The sequence below is a fragment of the Dipteris shenzhenensis genome, chromosome 22, assembly GCF_047967505.1.
Source record: "Dipteris shenzhenensis isolate YYH24624 ecotype China chromosome 22, Dip_SZ_1.0, whole genome shotgun sequence".
Taxonomy (NCBI): domain Eukaryota; kingdom Viridiplantae; phylum Streptophyta; class Polypodiopsida; order Gleicheniales; family Dipteridaceae; genus Dipteris; species Dipteris shenzhenensis.
The window spans coordinates 17,199,537-17,222,826 of NC_141617.1; positions in this window are offsets into that span (position 1 = coordinate 17,199,537).

Sequence of the window (23,290 nt, forward strand, 5' to 3'; positions counted from 1 at the left end):
CTTATTGGATGGGTGTGCCTCTTTGAGAACATGTCAATACCACCTAGGTTGAGGCATAGGAAAAGTATTGTGCCCATTAGATATCCTTTGCATTGTCGATCGAGCATTAAATACCATTTTTGCTCTAGTGTCATTCACATCCATAAAAAAACACGTTGGTAGGTATGTTATCCAATCAAGTACTTATGGGATGGGTGCACCACTTTGCATGTAAGTTAAGTCCACCTAGTTGAAGGTGTATGCAAAGTATTGTGCCCATCGGATATGCTTTGCATTGTCGATCAAGAATAAAACACCGTTTTTGCCTTAGTGTCATGTACAACCATAAAAAAACACGGTCCTAGGTGTGTTATTCAAACAAGTACTTCTTAGATGGGGGATCCACTTTAAACGCAAGTTTTTTTCAACTAGTTTGAGGTGTGTGCAAAGCATTATGACGATAGGATATACTTTGCATGGTCCATCACACATTATCCACCATTTTTCCCATAGTGATATGCACATCCGCAAAAAAACATGACCAAGTACTGTTATCTGACCAAGTACTTATCGGATGGGTGTGCCTCTTTGATAAAATTTCAATACCACCTAGATTGAGGCATAGGAAAATTATTGTGCCCATCAGAGGGTTGATCGAGCATTAAATACCATTTTTGCTCGTGTCATGCACATCCGTAAAAAAACACGCTGCTAGTTATGTAATCCGATCAAGTACTTATGGGATGGGTGCGCCACTTTGCATGTAAGTCAAATCCACCTAGTTGAAGGTGTGTGCAAAGTATTGTGCCCATCGGATATGCTTTGCATTGTTGATCAACATCAAACCCCGTTTTTACCTTAGTGTCATGCACAACCATAAAAAACACGGTCCTAGGTGTGTTATTCAAACAATTACTTATCGGATGGGGCTCCACTTTGCGCACAAGTCCGTTTCAACTAGGTTGAGGTGTGTACAAAGTATTGTGATCATCGGATATGCTTTGCATGGTCGATCACACATTATAACGTTTTGCCTGTAGTGATATGCACATCCGCAAAAAAACACGTGCTTAGGTATGTTATCTGACCAAGTACTTATCGGATGGGTGTGCCTCTTTGAAAACTTGTCAATACCACATAGGTTAAGGCATAGGAAAAGTATTGTGCCCATCGGATATGCTTTTCATGGTCGATCGAGCATTAATTACCATTTTTATCTTAGTGTCATGCACATCTGTAAAAAACACACTGCTAGGTATGTTATCCAATCAAGTACTTATGGGATGGGAATGCCACTTTGCATGTAAGTCAATTCCATTTATTTTAAGGTGTGTGCAAAGTGTTATGCCCATTGGATATGCTTTGCATTGTCGATCAAGCATAAAACACCATTTTTGCCTTAGTGTCATGCACAACCATAAAAAAACACGGTCCTAGGTGTGTTATTCAAGCAACTATTTCTCAGATGGGGGCTCCACTTTGCACGAAAGTCCGTTTCAACTAGGTTGAGGTGCATACAAAGTATTGTGACCATCGGATATACTTTGCATGGTCGATCACGCATTATCCACCATTTTTGATGTAGTTATATGCACATCCGTAAAAAAACACGCGCTTAGGTATGTTATCTGACCAAGTACTTATCGGATGGGTGTGCCTCTTTGAGAAAATTTTAATACCACCTAGGTTGAGGTGTAGGAAAAGCATTGTTCCCATCGGATATCCTTTGCATGGTCGATCGAGCATTAAATACCATTTTTGCTCTAGTGTCATGCACATCCGTAAAAAAACACGCTTCTAAGTAGGTTATTCGATCAAGTACTTATGGGATGGGCGTCCACTTTGCATGTAAGTCAATTTCACCAAGTTTAAGGTGTGTGCAAAGTATTATGCCCATCAGATATGCTTTGCATTGTCGATCAAGCATAAAACACCGTTTTTGCCTTAGTGTAATGCACAACCATAAAAAAACACGGTCCTAGGTGTGTTATTCAAACAAGTACTTATCAGATGGAGGCTCCACTTTGCAATCAATAACATCTAGGTTGAGGTGGGTGCAAAGTATTGTGCCCATCGGATGTACTTTGCATGGTATATCATGTATTAAACTCCATTTGTGCCTCAATATCATGCACAACCATAAAAAAACACGCTTTTAGGTGTGTTATCCGACCAACTGCTTATCGGATGGGCTTACCACTTTGCATGCAATGCAATACCATAATTGTTGAGGCTCATGCAAAGTATTGTGCCCATCAGATATGCTTTGCATTGTCGATCAAGCATTAAACACCGTTTTAGCCTTAGTATCATGCACAACCATCAAAAAACGTGGTCCTAGATGTGTTATTCGACTAAGTACTTATGGGATGGGCACACCACTTTTCATGTAAGTCAATAACACCTAGGCTGAGATGTGTGCAAAGTATTGTGACCATGGAATATGCGTTGCATTGTCGATCAAGCATAAAACATCGTTTTTGCCTTAGTGTCATGGACAACCATTAAAAAAATGGTCCTAGGTGTGATATTCAAAAAAGTACTTGTCGGATGGAGGAGCCACTTTGCAAGAAGGTCAATTTGAACTAGGTTGATGTGCTTTTAGCCAGAAAAGAAACCGAGACCAAAGGCTAGAGACTAAGTATGGCGACGCTCAAAGGCCATAGAGAAAAGGAGATCACGAGGGCGAAGGGATGTCATAGGGGTGAATAAGGAATTAGAAGTGGAGGGAAGGAAAAGGGAGACTATGACACAAGGGGAAAGGGAGAGTGGGAAGAGAAGCAAGTACATGATAGAAAGAGGAATGTTGAGATGTAGACATCAAGGGAAGTGAACCATACTTTATTGGAAAGGAGGGATGAGAGGGAAATATCAAAATACTAGCTAGGTGGCTTTACAAGAATGGGCGTGTCCCATCAAGGAATTGCCCCTTCCTTTTATAGCCAAAAGAGGGGGTCTCTCCACATTAATGTATCCTCCCACATGCATGGTGTGTGTGGAAAAGTCTCCCATGTGGGCTAGGTGGGTACGCACTCTCAATTGTATGCGACAACCCTTTGCCTCAATTTTTCGCATAAATCAAGCCCCATATCTCAAGTCTATGATACTCCCTTGGTCTCTTTCAATTTTATAATAGGTTCAAACCTCTAGGAGGACAAGTGGAGGGTTGGCACAAGGAATCTTGCCACCTCATCCTACTTTCCCCATTATTTAACTAGCTCTCTTTGTCCTTCTATACCTCCCCACATGGGCCTATCCCATATGGAGGGAATAACTCAATATAATAGCCATCTCCACCCATTTTATATTGCTTCTCCCATGGACTTTGAGCCATATCTCAATTATTGCATCCTAGGTGGAGGGGTGGCACATGGAGGAGCCATGCCACCTTGCATTTTATAATATTACTATTATGGATTATGTACAACACACCTTATGGGTCCTCTTACATGGAAGGGTGGCACATGGTCATGCCTTGCCACCTCAACCTTGGGCCCTATGCACACCATATTTTATTATACTATTGCCACATATACAAACACACATACATATTAATGCCTTTTTCCTTAGACAATTTTATCCATAACAGTTCCCCCCCCCCAGGCAGGGAATGCACCGCATTTCCATGCCTGGGACCATCACGCACAAAGAAAGGCTTGAGGTAGCGCTTGTTGATCACCTTCTTGCCATATGGTTCATGCAGCTCCTGAACTTGTACAGACCCATTGCTACGTTCTTTGATGACTTCGTATGGACCAGCCCACAGTGGCAGAAACTTCTTATCCATTTGGTGGTCCAATCTGTTATCAAAGCATAGCACAACATCCCCCTCAGCAAAGTGTCTTACCCATCCCTTGCAAATCTTAGCATCCAATCGGGCCTTTTGTCGATTCTTTTGGATCTCTGTTTGATGTAGTGCAAGGCGTCAGGTCTCATCTAACTTCTCAAGTTGTACCAATCTGGCCTCTACATGTTCATCTTCTGTCATCCTCTGTTCCTGCACCAATCTCAAGGCCGGAATCTCTATCTCAAGTGGTAAAACTGCCTCAGTACCATACACCAACTCAAAAGGGGTGTGACCTGTAGATGTTTTATGAGTGATGTTGTAAGCCCACACTGCTTCAGTGACCTTCTGATCCCATTGGCTCCTATTCCCTGCGGCCATTTTTCCTATGGTTTTACAGAGGAGGCCATTGGTCCGCTCTGTTTGACCCATGGATGCTGGATAATAGATGCTAGAAGTGTGATGATCAATGCCCATGCGATCCATGAGTAACTCCATTGCTTCATTTAAGAATGGACTCCCATGGTCAGAGACTATCTCCATGGGTGTCCCAAACCTTGTGCAGATACGTTCAAATATGAAACTTGAAATTGCCTTGCCATTTGTAGCACAGAGAGCGATAGCTTCAGCCCACTTAGTGACATACTGAGTGGCTACCAAAAGATACTTCTTTTTGCGGGCAGTCATGGGCAAGGGCCCGACAAAATCTATTCCCCACTTCTGAAACGGATGGATGGACATCACTGGGTGATGTTGCCCAAGACGCAAATCCTTCCTACCGAAGAATTGACATGGTTCACAGGTTTTGCAATACAAAGTGACATCCTTGAACAATGTCGGCCAATAGTATCCAGCATGTAAAATCTTCTTAGCTGTATAGTCACTGGCATAGTGGCCTCCACAAAACCCATCATGATAATGCTTCAATACCTTAGGCACTTCATCTGCATCAATGGCCCATCTAAGTACCCCATCCATGCCTTGACGGTACAACACCCCATCAAGGAGGGTGTAGCGCCTACTATCTCTGCGGATCTTCTTTCTCTCATAGCTTGTACTTTCTGAAGGAAAGGAGAAAGCGGTCAAAAACTTATATATACCACCATACCAAGGATCCCCAACTTCTATGGCTGCTACCAGGGTTACATCAAGGCACTCCTCTAAATCAATCAAAGCATTCTTCAAGTTGGAACAACCCCCTTTTACAATTTTGAAAGAAAAATCATATTCTTGTAGAACTGCCAACCATTTGGCCAACCGGCCCATGGGATTTGGTGATTGAAGAACCTGCTTTGCAAGACCAGTGTCAGTGAGTATAAAAAAGGACCTTCCAGCCACATAATGCTTAAATTTCTCAATGCAAAACACCAAAGACAAGGCATGCTTGTCGGCCTCTGAATAGCGTCGCTCAGTGTCGAGCAATTGTCGAGAAGCAAATCGAACGGGATACATGAACCGATCCTCACCTTGCTGGAGAAGAATACCTGCCAGAGTGTGCTCTCCAAACCCAAGATTGATATAGAAGGTCTTTGACCAGTCTGGATTGCGTAGAATGGGTTCTGAAGCCAGAGCATTCTTGATTTGTGCAAACCCATGATCACAATCCTCATTCCAAGAGAAATCAACCCCATCTTTTAATAGCATAGTCATGGGCCGTGTCAAAGCAGCATACTGATCAATGAAGCGGCGATAGTATCCTGCTAGATTGACAAATGATCGTACCTGACGTTTGGTTGTAGGTGGGGAGAGCTTGAGTATGGCTTCTACCTTCTCGGGGTGCTTGATGCCCTCGGATGAGACAACATGTCCCAATAACCTCCCTTGAGTGGCTCCAATGGTGCATTTCTCAGGGTTGAGACTGCCATTTGCATCATTGACCCTTTGGAAGGCCAATCTAACCTTCATGATGTGCTCCTTACGTGATGAGAATATACAAAAATCATCTAAAAACACCTCCAAGAAATCCCCCAAATAAGGAGCAAACACCATCTGCATGAATCTTTGAAAGGTGGCAGGAGCATTGGTGAGGCCAAATGGCATTACTTTGAATGCAAATGTCCCCCAGGGTGTGGCAAATGTGGTTTTAAGCACATCTTCCTCGGCAATTCTGATTTGATAAAACCCAGAGTAACCATCACAGAAAGTATACATCTCATGTCCACTTACCTTCTCAAGAATGAGGTCTTGAAAGGGTAGAGGATGATGATCCCTCTTGGTGGCAGCATTGAGCTTCTTATAGTCGATGCAGACCTGCCACTTGTTGTTTTTCTTTGGGATGACTACCACTGGTGAAACCCATGCAGTATTGTGAACCAGAACAATAAACCCAGCCTCTACAAGCTTCTGCAACTCTGATCGCAAAGCGTCGGTCTGTAGGGGCCCTAATCTCTGATACTTCTGAGCCACAGGCTTTGCATCAGGCTTCAGCTCTATCTTGTGCTCACTCATCCAACAAACTATAAAGAGTACATTGAAAACCTATGTAACACAGACAATTGGCATGGTGCTTGTAAGCTATAATTAGCATGGTGGCTTCAACTAACATGTTGGTTTTCATTTCAACCACAATGCCATAATCGCTTGCAAAATTATATTTCCTCTCTCTCTCTCTCTCTCTCTCTCTCTCTCTCTTCCCCCCCAATTTCATAAGATGTAAATGACAATTAAATAGCATAATAGTAGCAGCCATGGCCAATATAGAGGTTGTAACAAGCATGGTGGTGGTTGTTATTGCAACCACCTTGCTAATAGATTGCAAATCAAATATTTCCCTTCCCTACCCCCCCCTCGCTCTCTCTCTCTCTCTCTCTCTCTCTCTCTCTCTCTCTCTCTCTCTCTCTCTCTCTCTCTCCACCTAGTTGCATAAGAAATAAACGAAAATTAACTAGCATAATGATGTGGGAGGAAAGAAGATAGCAATAGACACATTGTGTTGCTTGTTATTTGAACCATTGTGTTTATCCCTTACAAAATTTAGATTGTTTAGGTTAGGGTACATAGATCCCCAACTAGATGCTCATACCAACTACCTCAATTGGCCCTCCATGGTTATCTAATCACCAACAAACATGTTTAATATCTTGATCATAGTGCACCAAAGATTAAATCAACATTCCCTCTTAACAAAAACATGTGACATAGCATGATAAGCATCGACACTCATCTTCAACTAACAAGACTACACTATGTGTGTAGAGAACATCTATCCAAAGACACAATGCTTCATCCATCCATGGTCCTCTTGCAAATTGAGGATTCCATCTTGGTTTTGTAACATGCTTCATGTGACAATTCAGTAGGGTAACAAAATTAAAATAATGGTAGGACAATGGCGATCCTTTCTTCAAGTGAAGATTTTTGTAGAGAAACAAAATTAATAAATGGTATGAGTCCTCCCCATGATCATGGCAAGCATTCCATCATGTGAAAATTTTAGTAGGGCAACAAAATGATTTCATAAAATTTAAGTGACAATTAAGTCCAATGTAATGATTTGGGAGGAAAACATATAGCAACGTACAAAGATAGCCAACACATTGATTTTTATTTCAACCATTGAGCTAGTCATTTGGAAATGAATATTCTCTCTCTCTCTCTCTCTCTCTCTCTCTCTCTCTCTCTCTCTCCCCCCCCACCCTCTGTGTGTGTGTGTGTGAGTATCGACATCACCCAATCTAATTTTTTTATTTCCTTTAGACACATTCACAAGTAAGGATTGATAGAAGAGTAGTCTTCCAGATCATGCCAACTACAAGATAATCCACTTGAAATCCAAGTCATTGAGGATCTACTTGAAAAGTCTCTTATTGTGAGAGGCACCATCGTGGCATTAATTATGTAAAACTTCCATACATCATGTGTATTGTTAAGTAACCTTTACACACCTTGTGTATGTAGAAATAAATCCCCTTTCATTGAAACCACATGCTATCTTACATATTGCTCAAGGTCAAATCCTTGATGGCACAATGAAACCCAAATACATTGCATTTAGAGTTCGATGGGGTGTGCATTATGTAAACGGCCCCTACATCATGTACGCTCAACAAAAGGGGTTATCAGAACACCTTATACCCTTTATGTATGCATATTCTATAACTCCACAAGAAAATAAAATCTCTTTTATTGAGCTCACATATTACATATTTCTTATTGAATTCCCCAAGCTTTAGACCCAAAAGATAGACAAACAGAAGGTCTTAAAGGCTATAAATACCACCATCTTATGAGATTCTAAATGTTAGATGCCATAGACTAGCAAAATCATTTGTAAGACTCGGGAGGGCCACTATGTACTATGTGCGGTCAATGGGTATTAAAAAATACCACTACCTATGGATTCGTATAACCTATACACACCCCTTCTGTAAATTTTGAGGTGATAAAAGTATCCCTTATGTATGAAAATTTTCACTTTTTGAATTTTAAAACCTCTTACATATGTATATCTTTTGTAATGCCACAAATATATAAAACCCCTTCTTTGTTCTATGCTATGTATTGCTTAGTGGCCCTCCCGGGTTGCGAGACTAGGGATGGCTATGTATTGGGTGAGATTCAAATTTCCAAATCCAAAGAAAGAACTCTCACAAAGCCAACAATGAAGAAACTAGATGCACAAAGAGTACTAGCTTAAGGTAATCATGCACATTCAAAAGAGACATTGGAGAGTGAAAAACATTCGGAGACCGATTGAAGAAGATGTTACTAGGTGAAAGTTTAGATATCAAGTTTTAATATCAAGAAGCACAAGGAAATATCCTAGAAGTACACCCCCTCCCTCAAACAAGGCACTACTAACAAGGGGACTTGTTGAGTGCCTGATGCACTACCCCTTTGTCTATAATCGATAACCTATGGTAAGCTTTTAATAGAGCAAAAAGTAGATGGATAGCAAGAACGCAACTAACTTAAACAGTTTGAAGTCATGGTAAAATACTAAGCACCTCCTTGACAAAGTGAGCTTGACCAAGTACAAAGTAACAAGCTTATTGAAGAGTGTGATTCACAAATGGGAAGAATAGATTCCTATAGGTGAATATAAGGGCATCACGTTAGAGAGATTGTAGTCACCAGATTGTGTAGAGTGTATCTTAGTTAGAACTAGCATGATCATTGAAGCAACTCTACAATGAATTGTAAAACGTATTACATTTTGTTGCCATACTGAGGAAATCTTGGATTATGTGTTCCGCAACAACTGAGCTAGCATTTACAAAACCCTAAAACTAGCATCATCATTCAATCAGCTGTTCAAGTGAATGTGTAGTGAGCTATAAAGAATACTCTATTTTCCATGCCCAATCTGGGAAATTTTGGATTATATGTTCCATAGCAGCTGAACTAACATTGGAGATTACTCTTGTGAAAGTTATATGGAATGTCGGTTCCTACACAACTCCTCGATTAGGTGAAGCTTAAATAAGAGGACTCCTCAAAATGCTTGAGAAGAACTATAAATTGTAGAAATAGAAGTGATTTTCGTCCACCTTAGTACAGTATCGTATAGCTTCATAATCACAGAAATGGAAATAATATTTGTCCACCTTCCTATAGTATTGTATAGCTACATTACTTTGCAATTTAGTTCAAATAGGTCGTCATTCATAAAAGCATTGTAATCAACTCCATATTCATTCTCCAAGTTCAACATGACATGAACAGATGCTACATCAAGTCCTCTAGAGAATGCCCATCCAGATTCTTAAAGTTGAATTGTGTAACTATAGCAATGGTTGCAAGGCTACAACACTTACTAGGTTGTAAGGTGTTATCAATGATGCAATGTCTATTATACGTGAATTACATAGAGTAGTTGGTAAGGCTTGAAAGAAGTGTGCAATTCATTTGGTTGTTGGGAAGTACATGACCTGGCAAGAGACATTAAAATTAGCATGAAGTTAAATGGATATAGTACAAAGCACCCTATAGAATTCTTTCCATTAGATGAGAAAATGAAAATTCCATCCACAGAGAATTCCAAAAGCTCACTACATGTGCATGTTCATGAGTAGCTTGTAATCTCGGAGCTGTTCCTTGGTGTTGTTTGCAGCCAAGAAAACATGTATGTCGGTCTTCCAGTGGAGTACATGAGCCTATCTCACTGTGAATAGGAAAGCTTCGCCAAATCCATCTCTTCTACCTCACCAACTACCCAACCTCTGAAAACTTTAAGGAGGAGAGGAGGGAGGAGAGGAGCCACCGGAGGAGCGCTACAGAAAATTGGAGGAAGAATACAAGTGCAGATAAATTGCCCTTCGAATTGGGGGCAATGAGAATACACATGTAGAGTGTCCCACATGCAGATCAATTGCATGGCTGTCAAATGTCCATCGATCCGAATTCGAAGTGCAACTTGAATCCTCTAAAGAGGGCAGTTCTAATAAACCATAGAAAAACAATGATTATACACATTAGTACATCACCAAGAAACAACCACCACCATACCAGTTCGTTTATGGTCAGTAAACTAACCCACCATGATGAACTCTAAGCAGTGCCGAAACTCTACTAGCCCGTAAACAGATTTTAGTTCATCGACTGTAAAAGCATGCAGACATTCTAAATTACGCCGTTAACTTATACGGCGACTCAGACGCTCGTTCTGACACACGCTCTTCTTGTTGCTTAACTGTGACGTGGTTAATCCCTCCAAGGAAATGGGCATGAGAAGTATGGATAAATCTTTCAAGTTCTACGATCAAGAGTTGTGCTTGCTCATTTGGTGCATGCAGCTTGGCACAATGTCGCGCATCCTAAATGCCAGGCTATAAATATCGAGTTGTGTGCATGCTCTTCATAGAACGACTTCCTTCCACGAAGCAAGGGGAAGGAAGCGAGAAGGCCCGAACCAGCTTTCGGGTACGCTAGTTCTCGTGCTTTCACACTGATAAGATGCGCGAGGCAAAGAGAGAGTCGTCATTTAATCATTCCAATTCTGCAGCTGGCAGCGACGCATGAGGGGTATTGACGTTCCTATACTAGCGATAGAAGAAACGGACTACGGAATAACTCAAAAGGAAGCTGCCCGACTTGAACTGGTGGTAAGAGCAGCAGCATTGTGCCAAGCTGATGCACCCAATGAGCAGGACATCAGATCAAATTGAGCAATTGTTTTGCTTCATATGGGTTTTCGAGTGCGAAGTTGGTCCTTTTAAAGGCTTCATGCTGCACGGAGCACACCCAGGAGATAAGTCTTCAGTCCAATTGATGTGGACGTCCACCCAAGCCGTGTCCCACTTGTTTTTTATAATGCCTCAAAAGGTGTTGCAATATTCGACATGTGGAACCTCACTCATTCCCTACAGTTGGCGCCCTCGAGCTTATCAAAGTAAAGTGATAAGCTCTCGTAGGGCAAAGTAATGGTCATACAAAAGGACAAAGATTAAGTTATACAAAGTGAGGGTGTACTCCTATCGTAGAGTTCTACTAAAAAACAAATTATATCAAGGTTCTTCATAAGCACTATCACTCATAGAAGTGCAATTAAGATAACAAGTTACAATGGTGTACATAAAAGGAAGATTGTAGAGTCTACTATCATTTTGACTATACCAAGGCAATTTTCTTGTTTAAGATTATAGAATATTGTGCACCAACTAATTTATTTCCACACGAGTCCAACTTACAAAGAACTTTGCATGATATGACCTTCTATTCAAAAATTTAGACCATTATAGAGTTAATATGTCTATGGAAACCTTTCATTACATCCATCGATTATGCTTATGGACATTATGATAGCACTCTTCATGGATAACACATTCTGAAAGAGAATTTAAAATATGTTACTCACTTTCCATGAACAAAACACTGAATATTGTAACTTTCACCTATCATTGAGCATTATACAACTTCACAAGTTATTAAAAAGGGACTCTCATATAAAAGATATGTCCAAAGCCTATAAGTGTCCAATGTGTAAAATAAAAATAGATCTTATATAAAGCTAAAGTGTTACATGGTGCTAGACACATACGTATACTAGATAGCAAGTTTATCTATGAGATGAACTTCTGAACTCCTTAGTTGTTTGATCAACTTAAATTGAAGTCATTCCTCCTTTTGTACAAGTTTACAAAATTAGGATAAACCTTCATCTTATTGCATTATTTTACATTCACATACCTTTAGTGGATGCACAAGCTTATAGAGTCATGTATAAGTGTCTTGCTTAACAGTCATAGTCACTTTTCCTATTTTAAATATCATGTATTGGTGTAACCTCATTTTTTCAGGTAGTTCTTAAATATTAATTTTGAAAGCATCACTTTTATTAATCCTTGGCTTTTCAAATTCACATCCAAGTTAAGGTTCCTCATAATAGTCAACTCACATTCTCTATTCTTGGTTTACACACCTCACCTTTTACATTTACAAACAGAATTCAGCATGGCAACTCTATGGAAATTAGATAATAAAAGACCTTGCACATGACCAATTAGGCTATGACACTCAAGACCAAGCAGTGGTAATTTCTCAGGGCATTCAATAAGTAACAAAACCCATATAGCACATACATGCACTCAAAGGGTATTTTTATACCCCTTAAGCATAGAAACTCTTCATAACTTAAAAAGAAAATAAAATGGCTTCTCTTGAATGCGCGTGAAATCTTACATTTTGCCTAAAGTGAACTCCCTAGGTGTTTGTGTAGTGTGCCTTTATATATAGATGATAAGGCTAAGGACGAGGTTTTAAATATATTTTCATCAATTGGTTACCAAAGGACAAATATACACAATAAGCATCGATGGAGTCCAACATGTCCATCTTGTTGAACTATGAGAGGCGAGACAACACATGCTCCCAAGGAATGATGATATCCATGTATTAGATACATAGATATAGTTGAGCAACAGGGCAAACTATATATATCTCTAACACCCCCACTCAAACCAAGCCCTCTAGCTACAAATGAAAAAAACCTTGGGGAGTTCAAGGGAAAAACCCCATCCACTATATAGATGTCTAGGAAAAATAAAGGCTATGATGGTGGCATGTGCCAAAATATAACATATAGTACAGATCATGAGTGCACATCATGATGTAATATCAAAAGGAGAAAATATACAAGGATGGCCTCAAGCCAAAATAGTGCAATCTGTGAGTGATCATCGTAATGTCCTATTGAAAGGAAAAAGATCAGATCTTTGGAATGCCAAGTTCATCGCAGGGAGATGAGGACCAAGCCATCTACATGATCTTTGAGCACTAGATCAATTTGGTTAGAGATTTCCAAGAGATCATCCCCTTCTAGAATCATGATGAGCTTGGCCTTCCATCTAGAGAAGCCAGATCCTTGGAAAGTGAGGATGGACCTTTGACCAAAGAGAGAACCATTTATGAGAAAATTATTGGCCATGTTTTCTTGAGATAGCCAACAGTCGATGCAAAAATTGACTTCCCTTGAGACTGAGGCTCAAGTCTCGAGAGAGTAGATAAAACCACCAGAAAGAAAGGCTTTCTTACGAATGAGTTAGTATGAAAAGGCTTTTCAATTAAGCTGTCAAGTCCCCACAATGTGAGCATAGAGCACTGGATTGAATAATAAATTTTATTTTGTGCTATAATTATTAAAAATTTTAAATGAATTATATCACAAGACCATTTAAGAATACCTGGCTCTTGCCTAAAATGAATACAATGTTGTCCTTATATTAAGTGGAAAGTAAGTGATAAGATGGATAGGAGCAACATCAATGCTCGATCGATGGAAGCCTTATCCACATTGGTCATCCATAATTTGAGTAAATCAAATATATTTTAAAATTAGTGAATACTATTGTCTCAAGTTTTCATACTCTGTTGGGAATGCATGTGGCATTGATGCCATATGAATGCAAGACTCAATAGTTCTTGGATTATACAACAAGACATGGGCTGCTTTTCGACACCGATATCGATGTAAAATATGAAGAATGTTTTTTTAAAACAAGTGGAAAGTGTCAGAAATTTTTTCGGTGTGAAAGTCACAAAGAAACTGTCCGTGCGGGAGTCGGTGTCACCATCAACAAAGTATGCTTGACAGTGTCGATTTAGGCATCATTGTAGGTGTCGATATATACCGACACTGCAGTGTCGGTGTACAGATGTCGCTATATACAGACGTTTTTATAGAAGCTAAAAAACAATTATGTGGGGCAAGATGGGCCTTGTTTCAGTCCCATCTTGTCCCACATATATATTTTTCCATTAAAATCATGATTAAATGTTACAAATGTGGAGGGAAAAAGAGAGGAAATAAGAGAGGGGAGAAGAGAGGAAAAGAGAGAAGAGAAGAGAGGAAAAAAGGGAAAGAGAATAGAGGAGGAAAAAGAGACTAGAGAGGTGAAGGAAAAGAGAGGATGGAAGAGGAAAAGAGAGGGAAGAAAGAGGGGAAAAAAGAGAAGAGAGGGGAGAAGAGAGGAAATAAGAAAGAGAGGAGAAGAGAGGGGAGAAGAGAGGAAATAAGAGAAGGGAGAAGGGAGGAAAAGAGTGGGGAGAAGAGAGAAGAGGGTAGAAGAGAGGAGAAGAGTTCCTATGCCCATCATTGCAGTAACTATCACTTAAGGCGCTAGCTGCAGGCCAATGCAATCACGAAAAAAAAAGAAGAAAAGAGAGGAAGCATGCTTTTACCTAGAAATGACATGTCGTGGCAACAAATGATCCCGCTCGGAAGAGGAGGTGTTTCATGTCCTTGCCCTATAAAAGAGAGGAAACATAACATTTTTAGAAAACAGCTTACTCTTCTCTTTCATGATTGTTTTTCGTGTATTGTTTCTTCCTTTAGAGAAAGAAGAGTAAAGGAAGGAGGAGAGAAGCTTTAGAGAAAGGAAGGAAAAGTGAAAGTAGAGGAAGGGAAAGAAGAGGAGATGTAGAAAGAATTTCAAAGAAACCAAACAAACTTGAAATAGAAGGGGAAGAGAGGAATTATTACCTTGAGATGGAGAGGGAGTTGCAGCAAGTCTTGTAGGTGAAGAGGGACAATGTAGGAGAGGATGGAGAGGTGGAAGGGGGAGGGGGAAGGAGGAGGTAGGAGTGAGGAGGCGAGAGTTGCAGGCGATCACAAGCTAAAAGCAAAAGCGAGGGAGGAGAATGCATGAAAAAATGGAAAAAGAGAGGGAGGAGAATGCGCAGGCTCCAAGAAATCATCGATACATGCATCGGTATAAAAGTAGATATATAAAAGCAGAGCATTAGTATGGTCATCGCAGTATATACCAATGCATGCCCATACCGACAAAACAAGGTTTCTGGGAGGATTAGGGTTTAGGGTTTTTGGGGGGGCTTGGGAGATTTTGGGGGGTGAGTGGGTCACTTCAAGGGCTTTAGGGGGGATTTAGGCCCCAAGGTGTTGGTCAAAGTATAATTTAGCATATAAAATAAAAATGACTTCAAAGAGGGATATACAATAATTATCTTAGACGAGTAAACAGGTCAGATACAAAAAACCCCTTCAAAGTGAATACAAAACCAAATTCTAGTTTACTTTATGCAGCAAGTTGGGTCATAGATGGCCATCTTTAGTCATAATAATTCGGGAAAAATACCTATAATTCTCAACCTTATTAGTTAAGGCACATATAAAAAGAAGAACAAAAGTATCACTATCATTTGTCTAGAGTTTGGTAGTCTATGATGAAAAATCCACTTTCAATGTTTCATCAATATGGGATTTGAGACCATTGTAGATAACAACCATTTTACATCAAAATTTTTATATTCAATTGTTCAGTCTAGTTTCAAATATATCTTGTATTGTACTAGAATAATATAGATATGAAGGAAGAAGATTGAGAATTATAGTGCTCGCTCGTGATCTTCTATCAAATTATCTATGATCTTATGTCAAATGTATTATTATGCTTCCTTGGGCCCTAAACATAAACATCCTACCATCTTTTGCAAGTCTCTACATGGGAACCCCAAATAATAACTAAATGGAGTACTTATGTCTTACTTTATAAAATAACAACTTGCTAGTAAAATTTCTTAAATTACAAAAAAATTGGACTAAAAAAGGGGAACTTTAGAGAATTATTAAAATATTAGAGGCCTGGATAAGGGAATATGGAATCCATCAAGGAGATTATGCCATGTGGACTTCTCTGTAAAAGAGGCTCCCCAATTCTAGGGAAGATTTCATTTTTTTTCCCAAACACCCCAAAAATGTAATTGGTGCTTCACAATAAAATATTGCCCATGGCAAGCAGGCCTGGCCTACCATGTCATGCCTCCTTGTTTTCCTCCCATCCAAACTAGCCCCCAACTAAAACTATGCTCATGTTTTCTTTCTAGTTCAACAAAAGTTTGACTTTCAAATAAAATCTCTGATTGTTATATCTCTTCCAAAACGTTTCACCTCCTCCATACACTCCAAAAATGCATTCCCGCCATCTTCTAGTGCCTTATTTCAAACTTTCTCTATTCTATTATTGATTAGTCATTTTCCCTACTCTTTGTTCACATTTTTCTTACACCTAGAAAAAACTCTCAAAGAAAACATTTGTCCAAGCTTTATTCACCCCTCTTCTCTCCCATTTTGTTATAATCACTTCCATTAATTTATACATTGAGCTATTCTTGTCTTAGAAACCAAAGTGCGACTTGATTCTTCTTTGAAGGAGAGAGAGAGAGAGAGAGAGAGAGATTATAAGTTTGAGTTGCTATGTTTTTTAATTTTTTGAGGCAGGCAACACACACACACACACACACATAGAGATTATATTTTGAATTGCTATTTCTATTTGTTTTAGGGGGATATGAGGGGAAGAGCCAGAGAGAGAGAGAGAGAGAGAGAGAGAGGTTGGAGGGAGAGATTATAATTTTGAGTTGCTATGTTTTTGAATTATTTGAGGCAGGCAACACACCGAGAGAGAGAGAGAGAGAGAGAGAGAGAGAATCTCGATAATGTTGAGTTTGTTTATATGGGGATAAATATTTGTTTGTTTGTTTGTTTTGGAGAGAGAGAGAGAGAGAGAGAGAGAGAGAGAGAGGGAGGGAGGGAGGGAGGGAGAGAGAGAATCTTGTTAATTTCTTGTTTGTTTATCTGGGGAATAATCTTTAGATGTGTTTTTTTATTTGGGGGAAAATTTCAGTTGAGGTTTTTTTAAATACCCCTTGAACGCACACATGATACATAGGGTTTCTAATTAGTGCACCCCCCGAGTCCAAAGTGTACTAGTGTCATGCTTCAAAGAAATAGGAAGGCCCATAAAGTTCCTACAAATTAAGAACTAATAATCCAAAAACATAATGAGCATTCGAGCATCTTGAAGTATTGGATTTGATATGTCCATAAAGCCAGGGCTGAAATGTCGCTTGCGTAGTGTAAGAAAGCCATAGCAACACAATAGAAAGGCCCATATTAATGATTATAGAAAGTTGGTTTATCTCTATACCAACAGGCAAATATTGACAGAGCTCTTTTGTTGAGGGAAGTTCTTTGAATGTTGAGTAGCAAAGCACTTACACAAAGACTCAGCAAGCAATGAACTAAATAAGAAACTGGTCAATAAAGGATGCACTAAATAAAAACTAGCTTAATATATGTGAAGCATCATTGGCTTTTACTTTTGCAAAAGCAGCATGAAACCACAAGTGCTGAAGTGCTAAACTCTTGTTTTCATTGATGACCAACTAGAAATAAAAAATTGCTTTCATATGATAGATAATCTTTTGTCCAAGTGATTTTCTCAATCAACTTTTTGGTCTGTTGAACGTATATAATTATCACTGCAAAAGCATGTAGATTGGGCTACCTTACTCTTAACGACAAGATTGAGATTCTACTTGGCATCGATTAGATAAGACCTTAATACCTAAAAATTGACTATGCTTACAACAACGATCCTGCGCTTTCAGTTTTTATGGATATGATCGATGGGTGTTGGGTCTCCTCTTCATCTAAATTTGTATGGAGTTCTATAGCTAAATAATTTTGCTTTATGTGATTGAGCATCTTATTTCTTCATGTGGGAATGTAAAAGCATGATATGCCAGTGTGTTAAATCCAAGGGAACACAAATACTTAGTGGAAGATGGTGTGATGAATTGGTGGAGATTGAAAGCGGGAGGGTGATCAGGAAGCTTCTTATCATTAAGTATATATTTTTTCATTGCTTTTGCTTTTGCCTCAAATATTATTGATTCTACGAAAGTATGAACCTTTTCCATCCTCATGTCCTAGATCAATTCTTCTCTGTTATGAGTGTTCATCTTCCTATCCAAACATTCTTCTACCAGTTTATTGAGAGAAGGCAGCAAAAGGAAATAACCATAACTTTCTTACCTGAAATTGAAATATAGTGATCCAACCAGTCGAAATAACCGATGCATACACTTCGAACAAGGTAGCGCATGCTGTTTTCATCAATCATGACCATCATGCTAATTTGCAATGCATATTTGATAAATTTTGCACGTCAACTCAAAACCTAGGAGATAAAGTAGTCAAAACGATCAGAAAGAACATTCTATGAATGATCATGTTGCCAAATTGACAAAAAACATATCGCTTTCTCCTCACAGTCATGGTAGAGCATAGCTAGGCTCTGATACCAAGTTGAGAGGAAGAGAAAGAGAAGAGAGATAGACACAAGAGTTGTGTTGAGAGGAAGAGAAAGAGGAGAGAGACTGACACAAGAGTTGCTCCCAAGAAAGTGATTCTATTCATAGATCATAGGCATATATAGTTGAGGACTAGGCTAAGTTAGGGCAAGCTATATATAGCTGTAATAGTTTCAGATTAAGAAGGCTAGTATCGAAGATTATAATCGCTTCTCTTGCCTTCTTTTGATAGTCAAGAGTGGCCAATTCCAAGCATAGAGATCAGTGAATCATATAGAAATAGGATGTTCAATGATGTGAGAAATGCTATGAATCCAACTACTAGTGGAAAAAATGCTAGGCTTAGATGGTTTCTTTCATTCCCATGTTTTGTTGATTTCTTTGCTGGTTGTAGGCAATTGAGGAAAACAAAGGGAACATATACTTGCAAGAGCTTCGAACAAGACTAGCTATCTGAATTATTTGACAATGGATGGACAACAAGAATATGTCATAGTAGTGAAGACTTGATACAATGTCGATTAAACACTTCAGAAGTGACATTTTGGTAAGCACGTCTTATAATTCTTGTTTGTATAAAAAATGATAATGTTACAAGATAGTATATATTGACCGATTCCAATTTTTCCAGGTATTCCATTGGAAGGAAAAATCTTTGCATGTGTATGTGTTTCACATATAGAAGGTTTAGATGGAAAAATATGTGATGGGAAGCGATGGATGATGATTTGCATGATGGGACTCACAGTCTCATTGTTGAACTATTTATTTCTGAGCAAGGATAGACTGATGTAATGTGGGAATTGGAAGAGGAGTGGACCATGTGGCTCAAATGCAGTTGGCAACAGCAAGCCCTCCCCAGGACTACTATTTTAGACATGGAAATCGCAAAGCTAGATATAGGGATGAGACAAACATCCTTTTTAAAAATTGTTCTCCCCAACATACTCTCAAAATAATAAAGACATGATGGCAGGAGTTCATATTTTTTGTCTCAAAAATATGAGATCAAGTGTTTGGATTGCTCATGCTTCAACAATCCACTTGGCCATGAGGCATTGTTAGATGTACAATTGGAACAAGTAATACAAGAAATGTTTCTTTCATCATGTTAAATCATTTAAACCTTTGAATTGATGTATCTCTATGGTGTATGAAGGGCAAATTTATAAATCTTTGTAATGTTAAATATGTGTGGATGTTTGTGTATGTGTATTATGTGTATTATAAAGAGGAAGGGATTTATAAGAACAAGGATAGGAAGAGAGGAAGAGAGACATAAAGAGAGGGAGAGGGAGAGGGAGAGGTAGAGAGGGAGAGGGAGAGGGAGATGTAGAGGGAGAGGGAGAGGGAGAGGGAGAAAGGAAGAGAGACATAAAGAGAGGGAGACGGAGAGGGAGAAAGGAAGAGAGACATAAAGAGAGGGAGAGGGAGAGGGAGAGAAGGAGAGAAAGGGGTTCATAAAGATAGGGAGAGAAATAAAGGGGGAGAAACAAAGAGGGAGAGGGAGAGAGGGAGAGGGATAGGGAGAGGGAGATATGGAGGTAGACAAAGAGGGAAAGGGAGAGGGAGAGGGATAGGGAGAGAGAGAGAGAGAGAGAGAGAGAGAGAGAGGGTTCATAAAGACAAGCAAAGAAAGGGAGGGAGAGAGATAGAAAGAGATGGAGAGGAAGAGGGAGAGGGAGAGATGGAGACAGATGGGGAGGGAGAGGGGGAGAGGGAGAGAGTGAGATGGAGAGAGGTAGCAAAAGGAGTTCATAAAGACAGGGAGAGAAAGGGAGGAGAGAGACAAAAAGAGAGGGAGAGGGAGAGGAAGAGATGAAGACAAACACAGAGGGAGAGGGGGCGAGGGAGGGAGACACAAAGAGATGGAGAGAGAGAGGGAGACGAAGATAGAAAGAGAGGGAGAGGGAGAGGGAGAGAGTGAGAGTGAGACGAAGAGATGGAGATGGGAGAGGTGGGTGGGTGGGGGGATAGTTTTTATTGTTTTTATTTTTAGGAAAATGGTCCCTTTTTATTGAGAGCATTACTAAATATCATTTTTAAATTCATTGTTCATGCTCCAACTTCCCATAGACTTCTTTTTCATCTTCCTAAGAATCCTTCTTTTCCCACAACCTTCTTTTCAATCTTCCCAAGAACCCTCCCACACTCGTGGTTTTCCCTAGAGAAGCCTTTGATAGTTGGATTTCATCTATTCATAGGCATGACTTAGCAGAGTAGATTTACCCTATATTTTGCAAGCCACTCAATCTCGGATCACACTTGAGATCTTTCCTTGCTACTGCCAATAATCCCTCTCATCAATTCATTGATAAACATATCCATATTGTGGAGTTTATCATGATTGCTACCTCCCCTCACCAATGTGTCTCATTGGATATTCTGAGATCTCTTGGCAAGAGTACTAACTTCAAGAAGACTCTTAGTGGGACCATGGAAAATGTCCGTCTCTCTCTTTGTGAGTTTGCTATTCCCCTCCGAGATGCTTCAGCTTCTCCCATTCATCGAATAGAGAGAGGTGCAGCCCTTGGTATTCTCTTCACAACTAGAAAGTTTGATGAGGATATCTAACAACACAAGGGTCCTTCTACATCCATAAGTAGTGGAGTAGGTCCGTGCACAAGTGGTGGAGCAGTTGAGGTGTGAACCTAGAGATAGAACTTGAGGAACATGCTATAGACCTAGCAAAAAAGAAATTTGAAAGCTAGATCATCCTATCAGCCTATCCGAGTCGTGCATTCCCATTTTTGACTTATAATCCCGACGAGGCAACAACCACGCCACACCTCGCATTAGTTGAACCAATCACTATTGAGGGTCAAGAATGCCTTACCCTTTTAACTGTTCAACCATAAAATGATGATTATGAGAATGTGAAGTTTTGGGTTGCAAAAGTGGTGGACGTGAGCATGGATGACCAGGGGAGATCTACAACATTTATAGCAGTATGGTATGAGCCAAGGGGTAGGAAGGAGAACAAAAATACAATATTGTATACTAGTTGTAAAAAAAGAGAGTACTAAATTATAGTACAGAGTAGCTATCATGACTATGGTACATAGCATCTAGGAGTATGACATTAGTACTAAATACCATGGTTGATATGATAGTATTCATTAGAACCGTAATAGTGTTAAATAGTACTATATAAAGCTAGCATAAGACAATCATACTTAGCATCTGAGTGTGGTGTCTTGTAGATATCAATTGGGTACTAAACAATACTAAATAGTACTAGTACTGATAAGATGTATCAAATAGTACTAAGTAGTCGCACTAGCATATATTATAGTGATAGTTTAAGTTTGTTTAGTACTAAATAGTATTAATAAAACTAAATAGTTTAAATAGTACAAATAGCGCTGGTACTCATCAAATAGAGGATGATGTACCTCTGAAAAACAAGGGTGATGTGCCTTTGTAAGCTCCAAGTAGTGGGTGGGATGCCATGCATACTAATTTGGGATAAGCCTCCGCTTGCGAACATCCGTCTTGTTTGAAGACACCCTAGTGTTGTTTCTCTAGAATTAAATGGCAGAATTAACCACATTAAAACTCTTGTGTGCACCTTCGACTTCCATCAACCCATTTCAAAATTTCTCCTTTTGTGTCGACACGATGCATCTTAAAATTGTGTTTTGGAATATCAAGGGTTTTAGCCAATTTGATAATAAATTTTTTTGCTACTGATGTGTTGGCAATCATGTATAGTGCAGCTCTCTTGCAGCTAACTTATCAACACTTTGCACTCCTTTGAAAACAACCAGTCACGTCTTCAAGTTATGAACAATCGATGTTGATATTGACTCCTTTGGAAGTAGAGTCTCATGATTTACAACCTCTTTCATGCCTAGATGTCATATAATCGTGGTCAAAATGTCTACCTTTGCACTCCAGTGAAGTTTTTGGTCACTTATTTAAAATGTCGCACAATTGCCAAGGTCATGTGTTGCATGCTCCATTCGAGTAACTTTAGTAGAGATGAGAAGGATTCGTCTTCATTAGCAGAATTGTGTTAGATGGCTGGGATAATGGGATGACATCGACATTAGACTCCACTGTAGTTGAAGTCAAACCATCCATCTAGCATACAACCTTTCAATGGCCACACCTCATACCTTGGTGGAGAATTCAAAAAATTTGAAGCTGGTTATAAGAAAAGTTATAAGGTACTTGCTAGTGCCATAAACATGTATAATATAAAATATCAATTTCTATAATTAATCATATAAATAAGGAGTTTGGAAAGCCATTTCTTAGTTAAACGGCTATATGGGATACCCAATTATCCCATGTGCGATCTTAGCTCCATATAATATGTAAAGTTATGACTTGGAAACTTATAAGATTTGGACATATATTTTGTAGTAGTACAATTCCTATTCTTTACGTTTTGAAGTTAATCTTGCTTAGTATTCTAGTCATTGAAATTGAGGAATTGAATTTAATCATATTTTTGAATGTGTTATGGCATGAAGAGTGGTGTCATGATGTCCATGTTATCATACAACTCATACATATGGACGTAATAAAAGGTTTCCACATACATCTTAACTCTACAACTATGCAACCTAAATTTTGTAATAGGAGGATATATCGTGGAAAGTTTAAGTGGACTCTCATGTTGAAATTAAATTATTTTGTGCATAATAAAATAAGATTAGAAATTTTAAATACCAATGTGCTTCTGGTGTAGTCCAATTGCACGAGATTGCTTCCTTTGACATGATATTTAATGGAAAATAAAAACAAGCAACATGGCATCATGATGTGAAGAGTTATAACAGAAGATAAACTACCACACAATGACATGATTAAGGGATATTGGGGGATATTTGAATACATACCAACTATTACTTTCTAAATGATTAAGCCAAAACAAATGAAGAACAAAGGATTATTTATAACCAAAAATAACATTTCAAGGTTTTTAATATTTGATAGCATTAAGGGGAGTGACTAGTGAAGACCCTA